The sequence below is a fragment of the Erpetoichthys calabaricus genome, chromosome 9 (genome assembly GCF_900747795.2).
Source record: "Erpetoichthys calabaricus chromosome 9, fErpCal1.3, whole genome shotgun sequence".
Taxonomy (NCBI): domain Eukaryota; kingdom Metazoa; phylum Chordata; class Cladistia; order Polypteriformes; family Polypteridae; genus Erpetoichthys; species Erpetoichthys calabaricus.
Genome location: NC_041402.2, coordinates 178066095 through 178078731, shown reverse-complemented (window position 1 = coordinate 178078731; position 12637 = coordinate 178066095).

Below are 12637 nucleotides of genomic sequence, written 5' to 3'. Positions count from 1 at the left end.
ATCCTCGACCACCAGTGCGCAGACACTGTGATATCGCTTGCAATTCACATACAAGTATTCAGCCACACTTTCATTTCATGGCCTCTCCACGTATTTCGAGCAATCAATCACACAATCTATAAGGTCTGCTACGCTCATTATTGATGACTTTTATACGTGTTCATTGATGTCTGGTGGAATGGTGAGGATGCAAGGAGTAGAGTTAGTGAAGGTGGAGGAGTTTAAATACTTGTGATCAACAGTACAGAGTAACAGGGAGTGTGGAAGAGAGGTGAAGAAGAGAGTGCAGGCAGGATGAAGTGGGTGGAGAAGAGTGTCAGGAGTGATTTGTGACAGACGGGTATCAGCAAGAGTGAAAGGGAAGGTCTACAGGACGGTAGTGAGACCAGCTGTGTTATATGAACTGGAGACGGTGGCACAGGAGACAGAGCTGGAGGTGGCAGAGTTAAAGATGCTAAGATTTGCATTGGGTGTGACGAGGATGGATAGGATTAGAAATGAGGACATTAGAGGATCAGCTCAGGTGGGACAGTCTGGAGACAAAGTCAGAGAGGTGAGATTGCTTTGGTTTGGACATGTGCAGAGGAGAGATGCTGAGTATATTGGGAGAAGGATGCTAAGGATAGAGCTGACAGGGAAGAGGAAAAGAGGAAGGCCAAAGAGGAGGTTTATGGATGTGGTGAGAGAGGACATGCAGGTGATGGGTGTAACAGAACAAGATGGAGAGGACATAAAGATATGGAAGAAGATGATCCGCTGTGGCGACCCCTAACGGGAGCAGCTGAAAGAACAAGAAGATTGATGTCCAGTGTAACCAACACATTCAGCCTTTCCTGGGATTTCTGACTGAACACCATCATCTGGTCGCTTGTAGCAGGTTACATCACAGCAGTTTCTTAAATCTGGAGGATTGATAAAATGCTGTCACTCCTACTACTAAGAGTGGGACCATATTTGCATCCCTCTGAGATTTTTGAGGACCGTGTTCCTAACCTGAGATGCTTGATAAATACAAGCACTGCTCTCACTTTGAGTCACTAAGAGTCTTTTTCTGTTAATCAATTAAAAAAAAAAAAAAAACAGCCAAATGAAGTCCATTGAGATTTAACGTTACATACCAAGAAAATGAGAAAATCTAACTAACTATAGGCCATGTATTTGAAGGAAAATTCAAACTAACACATGACTGGATGTGCAGACATTTCCAAAAATATCTTAGCTGAGATTTTTTTTTTTTTAATTTAGCGATCATCCAAGGCTTGTTAGCGAGCTTATAAATGGAACCGTGTATGACAGAGCGGGGTGAGGCCTACAACGTGCTAAGGAGCAGAGGAAAATATCACATAGGGGTTGCTGTTTGGAATTGTATAGCTGGAATTCATCCCTATAATAATAGTAATAATTCTTTACATGTTTATGTAAAGGGCGGCACGGTGGCGCAGTGGGTAGCGCTGCTGCCTCGCAGTTGGGAGATCTGGGGACCTGGGTTCACTTCCCGGGTCCTCCCTGTGTGGAGTTTGCATGTTCTCCCCGTGTCTGCGTGGGTTTCCTCCGGGCGCTCCGGTTTCCTCCCACAGTCCAAAGACATGCAGGTTAGGTGGATTGGCGATTCTACATTGGCCCTAGTGTGTGCTTGGTGTGTGGGTGTGTTTGTGTGTGTCCTGCGGTGGGTTGGCACCCTGCCCGGGATTGGTTCCTGCCTTGTGCCCTGTGTTGGCTGGGATTGGCTCCAGCAGACCCCCGTGACCCTGTGTTCGGATTCAGCAGGTTGGAAAATGGATGGATGGATGGATGTTTATGTAAAGCGCTTCAGTGAGTGGGGAGCCACTTCAACCACCACTAATGTGTAGCACCCACCAGGATGGTGCGACAGCAGCCATTTTTTGTGCTAGTCCACTCACCACAAGTTAGCTATTAGGTGGTGAAGTAGCAAAAGAGATAGAGACAGGGGTTGATTAGGGTGGCCGAAATGACTACGGCCATGGTGGGCAATTTAGCCAGGACATCATAAAGGGTACACCTTACTCTTTACAAAGGATGCCCAGGCATCTTTTATAATAACAACAGCAACAACATTTCTTTCTATAGCACATTTTCATACAAATGATGATCTCAAAGTGCTTTACAGGATGAAGAAAGAGCAAAAAAGAAAATAAATAAGAAAAAAGAATTAGGGAACACTAATTAACATAGAATAAAAAGTAAGGCCAATGGCCAGGAAGGACAGAAAAAAAAAAAAAAAAAAACTCCAGACGGCTGGAGAAAAAAAAAATTTGCAGGGGTTCCAAGGCCACGAGACCACCCTGCCCCTTTCTAGGTATTCTACCTAACATCAATGACCTCAATCAGTCTTTATGGTATTCAGGGTTCACATGGAAGAACTTGATGATGACGGTCATGTGGACTTCTGGCCTTCAATTCATCAATGTAAGGACATCACGGTGCTTTGATCAGGTGGTGGGGGTGCAGATCACCACCACAGAGAACTGGAAAAAGAACAGAAGAGAAAGTAGAGGTTAGTATGGATTGAGGAGCCACCATGAATGATAATGATAATTAAATGCTGTGAGAACTGGTCCGAACATCATCAGACAGACACCAGCACAAGTACAAAACACACGTTTATTCACAATTAAACCCCGCAGAGCACACAATGCTTCCAGCACCAAACAACCCCAACCACCGGCCTCTCCAACGTCCGGGGGATGCCTTTCTTTGTCCTGTCGCTGGAGCGTCGTCCACCTCCAGCTCCCGACTCCCACTCCCTGACTATAGGAAGGCAGCCCCCTTTACAGTCACCCGGACGTGCCCCAGGTGCTCGCTGATGTTCTTCCAGCGGCACTGCCTGGTGAGGCGGAAGTGCCGCATGAGCACCCGGAAGCACTCCAGGCGTTGCTGGAAGGTCCTTCCTCCACCTACCCAGGTGTGGCAGAAGTGTAGATCTCACGGTTTCATATTTCCAAAGTATTCAATTATATTAGATAAACTTTATGAATCCCAAGTAGAAATTTAAGCAGTCATGTGCTGACTGATGAAGCCAGGAACACTTAGTCAACCATTATGATATGGAGCATTGATACATTTATCACATTAATTATGTCCTTTTACAATACTGACAAATAAGGAAAACAAAACTGCCAGTGTATTCAGTTGTTCACCATCATTGTTTTATAGTTCCTTAAGTCAACGTCACATCACATGACTTCTAGTCAGAGGGGGCATCAAACTTGACGACTGCCGTTTCTCATCTTATTGATGGAGGACGTCAATTAACATGACAAGAGACCACTGGGGATGTCAAATTACACGACTGCATGATGACTTTCCATTACAGATTAACATTTCCAATTAGATTTGATAAACTTTATAAATCCCAAATGAAAATTTAGCCAATAATGTGCTGACTGATGGACCCAATAACACTTTGGTCAACCAGTCTAGTGCCTAGAGACCAGTGGAGGTGACAAATTACACAACTGTTTGACATCTTCCCAGCACAATTTCATATTTCTAAAGTATCACACTCTTGCCCCCACGGGTTTGAGCCTCCCTGCTACTTCCCCGTGGTCCCCTTGCTATCCATGGCGGTTGCCCCCTCTTGGCCCAGGGGACATATAGATCTCCATCCAGGTGTCCCGGCTGGGTCTGCCCCCCAGCCTCATGCCACAATGCATATATAGAGCATCAGGATTAAACTAAAATGAAGCTAATAATAATAATAATACATTTATTTTATACAAAATATATGAATTATTCTAAGCATTCAAGGGCACCGAACAAACAATAAACAAAAACGCACATCATAAACAGAACTTAAAGTACCAGAAAATTTAAAAAGTTAAAAGTAAACAAAGCCATTGTAATCATAGAGAAAAAGCCATTTTGAACAGATGGCTTTTAAAGCTTACATTTGAAAGTTGAGAATGATTCAATATTCCTAAGCTCAGTAGGTAATGGGAGCAGAACGGCCGAATGCTCCGCTCCTCATGGTGGTTAGATGGGTGAGAGGGACGGTCAGGTGGATGGAGAAAGAGGATCTAAGGTTACGGGAGGGAATGGCAACATGAAGAAGGTTGGACAGGTATGGAGGGGCGAGGTTATGAATGGCCTTAAATGTTAACAGAAGAATTTCAAAATCAATTTGAAACTTAATCGGGAGCCAATGAAGCTGCTGCAAGACCGGAGTGATGTGGCGAATAGATGGGGTTCGAGTGAGGATGCGGGCAGCAGAAATCTGGACCAGCTGAAGTCAGGGGCGGACTGCCCATTTGAGCATTTGGGCAATGCCTGGTGGGCCATGGACTGGTCATGGACTGGCTGTTTCATGAAATGAATTTTATGTACTGGTTACTGTTTGACATTAAAATTAATTTTCTAAACTACTAAACCTTATCTCTCCGGTACTGCGATTCATACAGTCCTATATACCGTATTACGTCATCAAGTTGTTTTAGTTGTCAAAAATTTGGTCAAAACTGCCTTTTGCTAATTTCTGTTTCGATACCGCTACATTTTGGTTAGCATATACATTATTGCAATTTATTTTATCTCATATCTAGTATTTAAATTCTATGGTACTAATAATTAGTTTAGATTATGTATTATGCTGTTCTCTAGTCGTCGGCGTGAGTGATAATTAATGGTTTTCAGCTGTGATTATTTGTATGATGAAATAAAGTTATAAAGCACAGGACAGGAATTTTTCATATTAGGATGTAACATTTATAGTTTATCGTTAAGTTAATGGAACATTTCAATCGTGCACTACAGCGCTGTCCAAGTATCTACAAACTGTGCAGCTAGATCTGCTGACTGTGTGCTGTATGGTGGATGAGTTGCTGAAGAACATGCGCATGCTGCAGGAAGACTTCCAATCTTGACATGATGCAGCTATGAAGTTTGTTCAATGGTCTAATGACCAGCTGAATGAACCTGATCTGGGTAAGGATCTTGTTGTGGAAGAGTCTCTTCCTGTGAAACGGCAAATACAGAGAAAACACGCATAGATAGATAGATAGATAGATAGATAGATAGATAGATAGATAGATAGATAGATAGATAGATAGATAGATAGATAGATAGATAGATAGATAGATAGATAGATAGATAGATAGATAGATAGATAGATAGATAGATACTTTATTAATCCCAAGGGGAAATTCACATACTCCAGCAGCAGCATACTGATAAAGAAAAATATTAAATTAAAGAGTGATAACAATGCAGGTATACAGACAGACAATAACTTTGTATAATGTTAACGTTTATCCCCCCTGGGTGGAATTGATGAGTCACATAGTTTGGGGGAGGAGCGATCTCCTCAGTCTGTCAGTGGAGCAGGATGGTGACAGCAGTCTGTCGCTGACGCTGCTCCTCTGTCTGGAGATGATCCTGTTTAGTGGATGCAGTGGATTCTCCATGATTGACAGGAGCCTGCTGAGTGCCCGTCGCTCTGCCACAGATGTCAAACTGTCCAGCTCCGTGCCTACAATAGAGCCTGCCTTCCTCACCAGTTTGTCCAGGCGTGAGGCGTCCTTCTTCTTTAGGCTGCATCCCCAGCACACCACAGCGTAGAAGAGGGCGCTCGCCACAACCGTCTGATAGAACATCTGCAGCATCTTATTGCAGATGTTGAAGGACGCCAGCCTTCTAAGGAAGTATAGTCGGCTCTGTCCTCTCTTACACAGAACATCAATATTGGCAGTCCAGTCCAATTTATCATCCAGCTGCACTCCCAGGTATTTTTAGGTCTGTACCCTCTGCACACAATCACCTCTGATGATCACGGGGTCCATGAGGGGCCTGCTCCTCCTAAAATCCACCACCAGCTCCTTGGTTTTGCTGGTGTTCAGTTGTAGGTGGTTTGAGTCGCACCATTTAACAAAGTCCTTGATTAGGTCCCTATACTCCTCCTCCTGCCCACTCCTGATGCAGCCTACGATAGCAGTGTCGTCAGCGAACTTTTGCACGTGGCAGGACTCCGAGTTGTATTGGAAGTCCGATGTATATAGGCTGAAGAGGATGGTAGACAATGCACAGATGAGGGTACATCAGCTTCTGATCCACTGAACAAATATCAAAGTCGAGTGTACTAACAGATAGTGGATACTATTGTGAGCAGTACTGAGCGACGATTTGACACATCAGCAACATCTACGTTCTATGCCGATCTGTCGCTTCTTCGCCTGAGGAACTTTGCTGAAGTTCCATTGGGAGCAATGGAACAGCTGCATAGACATTTGCTCAGATTTGATGATGGCGTAACACTGCTGAACAACCACGAAGAGAACTGCAAAGCTTTGGACAGCAGTGGTCAACATTTAAACAATCACTATCAGACGCTTATACTGTGGAGGATGACAATGACAGTGACCGTGAACAAGATGGGACAACTGTGTCAACTTGCAGGTCTTGTAAAGACTGTCCTCTCTGCTGTTACAAGGTGCTACTGCAGTTGAACATCTTTACTGATTGCCTACAAGCTTCCGCTAATTCTGCCTGTGTCGCAAGTGCATGTGTGAAAGGTCATTCTCTGCGATGAAGAGAATCAAAAGCCGCCTGAGAAGGACAATGACACAAGAACCTCTTGAGGCATTCATGTTGATGTCGGTGGAGAAAAGTATCCTAGTAAACTTGACACTAACTGTATTGTTGATGATGTGGCTGCTAAAAGCAGCGAACTGCGTAAACTGCTAGCCTACTAGGGTACTGGCACTTGGACATGACATTGACATTTGACATGTACTCTAATAATGTGTAAGCCGTGTTACTCCATTTTTCTTTTTCATTAAATTTTACTTCTAAGCATGTCATCAAATTTTATGTTGTGTCTAAACAACAGTGTACAGATTAAGTTTGGTAACAGTTTAGATCAAGTTCATATCATAGGCTCACAGCAAGTAGTGAGCCTCGTACTCATCACAAATTTTAAGAAAATGGCAATGAATAATGGGCCGAGTGGGTCGACCTCGTCACGTCACTTGATGAAAGGATGCCCGGGCCGGTTTTGAGACCAAGTCCACTCCTGGCTGAAGTTTATGGAGACATTAATTAGAGTGACCAAAGAGGAGCGAATTGCAATTGTCCAGAAGAGAAGTAAGAAGACTGTGAACAAGAATGGCAGTGGTATGGGGGAGTGAGGGAGGGCAGAGGCGATTAAATATTACGTAGGTGGAAGTAAGCAGACTGGATGATGTTATTAATGTTATTAAATGTTCTTATTATTTGATGATGTAATGTTATTAAAGAATGGGACCAAAACATTCTCCGAGAGCAACTTTTCCCAACCACCCAAGAACAGTTTGGTGACCAACAATGCCTTTTCTAGCATGATGGAGCACCGGGCCATAAGGCCAAAGTGAGAACCAAGTGGCTAGGGGAACAAAGCATCAAAAATCGAGGTCCATGGCCAGGAAACTCCCCAGATCCTAATCGCATTGAGAACTTGTGGTCAATCCTCAAACAAAAACCCACCAAATTCTGACAAACTCCAAGCATTGATTATACAAGAAGGGGCTGCCGTCAGTTAGGAGTTGGCCAGGAAGTTGATTGACAGCCTGCCAGGGTGAATTGCAGAGGTCTGTAAAAAGAAAGAAGGGCCAACACCGCAAATATGGACTCAGTGTATAAATGTAATGTCATTGTCAATAAAAGCCTTTGAAACGTAGGAAATGCTTGTAATTCTGCTTCAGTAAACCATAGAAACATCTGACACAAAGATCTAAAAACACTGAAGCAGCAAACTTTGTGAAAACCAACACTTGGGTCATTCTCAAAACTTTTGCCCATGGCTGTAGTTGCTGCCGTCTTGGTCTCCATAAGCCAGGTGTGATGCTTGTGTGTGTTGGGATGGCAGATGGCAAACAGCCGTCTTCTTTGTCTAGCAGTTATGATATCGCTCAAAATGCTTTTATAACATCCTTTGAACATATGCTTTATATAAGATATTACATCAGTTGAAGTTGCACAACTGGTAGGTACCCGTGGCCTGGCTGATTGTTAGTTAGTGAAGTTACTTTTAGCTAACCATGAAATGTGTTCATCTTAAAGTCCCAAGCCTCCAGTTCACACTTTCTTACAGGCATATACACACTGGTTAGATTATCTAAGCTTACACATTTATATTCTAATGGTAATAATTATTGTTCTTGTATTTGTTTCACATTTTCTTTTTTCTTACCTCTCTTTAAAAAACATATGAGTCATTGGTGCTTCTGATCGAGTGAGCTCATTTGCACCTGCCTGCTGTTCCAGTTTCCGAACATTTGGATTACACAACACTGTCAATGGCACCTTTCCTTTATGAGCTCTGGGCTCACAGTTTTAAAGCTATATCTAAATAATTCCAAAATAAAGAAACACAAAAATAAAAAACACAATTTAATTATGACGAGTCTTATTTAGAATACTGTAAAAGTACATTTTTTATTAGCATTACAGTTGTTCTTGTTTAATTTTTATTTATTATTTCTACGTTTGTTTATCATTTTGTGTCACTATTCTGTATCTTTAAATGTTCTGCCATACCTTGTTCTGCATTCAGATGAACTTATGTGTTTTTTCTGTTTTATTATTATTTTTTTGTTTATTTTGAGTTATTTTACATGTTGTGGACCACCAGGGTACGTGCAGCTGCCCTAACCCGACACAAGTTCCAGTCCAGCACACACGTCTATGTACAGCTGGGAAGCGCTTTTCTCTGCTCCCCACAGCTCAGAAGTACAGCACACAACACTTCTCTTTCTCTTTCCTTCCTTCCTTCCTTCCTTCTACTCAACTCCTCCACAGACAAGTGTCATCCCTCTTCCTCCCGACTCCTCAAATGAAGTCAGGTGACTCCTTTAATTCCACTCCTAAGAGTGCTCCAGGTGGCTCATTGGTATTACCTGGAATCACTCCCAGGTGTGGTGGAAATCCACTGTTGGGCTCTGTAGCTCCCCCTGGAACCCAACAGGGCTGCACTAAACTCCAACTCACATGAAGCCCTGTGGGAATCTGTGGTTGCCACAGCCACCCAGGAGTGCTGCCCTCTAGTGTCCCAGGGGAGGTAGTGCCCCGGAGATGCTCTCTCCCTTGGTCCTTCCATCCTGCTGGCATCAAGGCTGCCCGTCACAATGTCCTTATGTTGGTTTTTATTGGATTTGTATGTGATGATGTATTGGTGTACTATCTCTCAAAATGTGAGCCCGTTCCATGTTTTTTGTGGGTGGAACCCGTCAATAGGCCGGGCCAACTGTCAGTCTCCATTGACGGACTGCCCCCAGCCCAGAGGGAATCATTCATTATTGTGAGTGTGTTGTTTGTGATTGATGGATGGATTTTCTGTTTTTGTATTATTTTGCTCTGTCTTAGGATTCTGTTTGCTGCATTGTGTTTTTTGGATTTGTTCACTTTTACTTTTAGGCAACTCCTTTAATCCCTCTGTTTTCCCCCGTGAAATACAACAATTTTGTTGTATTTTTCAAACAAATCCTTTTATAAAAAATTCATTTATTAGGTCACCTTTGCACTACCCAAGGTTTACGGTTACCCTTCTCTAGTGGGGCTTTTTGTGATAATGAAAGACATTTCAAGGATATCTTAGGGTTACAGGATCTTTAAGGCTTGCGCATCCTGAGGCAGGACATTTGAGTGGGAATTAAGCCCATTGAGGTGAGGCCTTTTCCAGGTAGGCAAAAGACACCTAGACTAACCATTGAATCCTCACACTTTCATGGAGGTTCCAGTTCGTGACATTTTTGTGTTTTGTGAGTGGAGCCGCAGAAGGTGGGGCCACCTTGACATCTCTTGATCCCCATGCTTTTACACTGAGGTCGTAAAGACAGGGTCATCTAATGTATGGGCACAATGAGCCCTGGCCGGGGTCTAACTGGATCACAGGCTCTCACAGGCTATCAAAGCAGGAGCCCCAGTGTAGTACTTTGTCCAGGGGCCTATACTGCTGTTAAGATGTCCCAGTACACAGAGGGTGCCCGCAGTGGGTCATTGAGTTTGTGGAGTTTATTGTTTTATTGATGGCAAAAAGGGCAGTTATTCCAAAAAATAAAGAGTGAGGATAAGGAGAAGGAAGGGTCGAAAGCGAAAGTCAATAAGAGAGAGACCCAAAAATTCCTGGAATCAGCCAATAGCACCAAGTCAGGGTGTAGCTAACGAATATGCTGCTAGGTATCACATGACTACAGTCTGGTTCATCAGTCCATCAAGGGGCACCATGGTCAGTTGATTGAGTGCATATTTCTGGCAGATACTGCACAATCACATAGGTGCAGAGTCACCACGACAGATTTTCAAAAGCCAATAATGATAGTGTTTCTTGACACTGACTGAATTCTTCATAAAGAGTTTATTCCCAAAGACGTTACACTGCAGCGCTTAGGTGTCTAAGGGTAAACATCAGGTAAAAATATGTCCAGAAAAACGGCACACGCAAAACTGAAAGAGAAAAAGTCAAAGAGTTTTTAAGGAAAAACAATATGGCTGTTTTTTCACACTCCCCGTGCTCGTCTAGATATCGATCTCTGTGACTTTTTGTTGTCCACAAAAATTGCAATTGACACTGAAGGAAAGAAGATTTACTAAAGTGTTAGAAATTCAGAAAAAAAAAAACATTCCAGCATCTCCAGACAGGGTAAAAAGTATAAAAAAATGATAAGATGTACGGGTGAAGCACGAGGACAAGCACATCGAAGCTCAAGGACTAAAAGTTTAACAGTAAAGCTTTTTTGTTTAATGATTCTGGGATCTTTTGGGTCTCCCCTTGTAAAATCCGAGTCAAAAGGCAGAGCGTAAATAAGCAGTGATCAAAATTCATGGTAAGTAATTGTGTAGGTTTGGCCCAACCTCAGATACCAGTGACCGATGAGGGGGTGAGCTTCATACTGGCACTCTGATGACGTTACAACATGACAAACGTTGTGTGGGACATGGCCGGCCTTTTATCCCGGCCAGTACCCCCAGGCCACCAGGTGGAGCCCTGCCTGCAATATAGAGGTGCCCAGAGTTCCAGCAGGGCATCATGGACAGAGGAGTTTTTCATCACAGCCCTGCTGGATACCATAGGAACCTCCAGGGGACACTGCAGGAAGGCCCAGAGACTATTATGTGCCCTATAACCCGGAAGTACGTTGCAGTCATAGCGACAGGAAGAATGACGTGCTTCCGGGGTGAAGGAGAAGAGTTTTTATCTGACCCGGAAGTGTTCCAGGTCACGTGGACAGAGAGGGCGAAACACTTCCGGGTTAAGGACTATAAAAGGACTATGGGAAATCCCAGACATCGAGCTGAGCTGGGTGGAAGGGTGGCAATGCATCTGGTAGTGTGGAGGATTGTATTAATTGATTATTGTAGTGATTATTGATTAATGAGTATTGTGGAGTGGAGGGTGCTTTGTGCACTGTATGGTCCAAATAAAACGAATTATTGGACTTTTACCTGGTGTCTGGAGTCAAGTCAGAAGGTTCAAGAGGACGACAGTGCCCTCTATCTGTCACAGTTGATACCTTAAATACTCACAATTAAGCCAATCCACTAGGTTGATTTGGGAGTATGTGACCTCCCAAAGAGCGTGTGAAAGGAAACGCGTTCACTTGATGTTCTGGACATTATGTTTCCTAAATTTCCCATCAACTGGAAACTTTTAGCGTATAGCAATAGAACAATGATTATACCTTAAAATATAACAGTTTCCTTTCAAGCATTATATAAAACTAGCCGTCCCCCTCGGCTCCACCAGTTTAGTAGTGAAACAGGACAGACTTTAAAAATCAATACACAAACAGGCATCGCTAACTAAGCGGAGGCAAGTTACGCTCCAAAACGTGACCAGAGGTAGAGCGACTCAAATGGAGACCAAGGTGGCATGTGAGTGAGGAGGGTCCCGCTCGGCTCCCCACTCCTGACGTCGCGTTTCCCTCTCCCCTCGGCCCGCAGCCTCTGTCTCAGATTAGTGCGAATATATCGCTCATGCAAGCGAACTATGATTCTTAGCACGATGAGAGAAGTAGTAAAATCAATCGGAATGTTCAAGCAAATTCTAGAAAAAACCCAATCTAAATCCGTTAAGTAGTTCTCTCATTCGCTAGCTAAGCGGAGGTAAGGCACACCCTGAGGCCCCACCCCCCCTCCCCTCCACCAGCTGCGTGTCTCTCGGATTTGTGCGAATAAATCGGTATCTCAAGTGAACGATGATACTTAGTACGATGAGAGAAGTCTTCAAAATCAACTAGGATGTTCAAGCAAATTCTAGATAAAACCCAATCTAAATTCATTAAGTAGTTCTCTCGTGAAAAGCGAGACATGCAAACAGACGCTGGATTTCATATATATACTAGACATTAAGCCCGTTACAATAACGGGCGCTAGAACAGTAGTCCATAAACATTAGTAGGAACAGTCTATATTAAATGGCAAGGGACCTTTTACCTCATTAAATTTTTTCCGTAAAATGCCTGTAATTTTCTCTGACTGTAATACTGGCTTTGCTGTCCGTAATATGCGTTTAATTTTCTGTGACAACAGTGGGCAATCAGCAGATTCTCCCCAGCAACTGATGTAATGTGTGCGAAAATAAATCTACTTTTACTTTACACTTTACCGGGCCAAGCTTCTTAATCACAAATCTGACGTCCTCAGAGTGAAC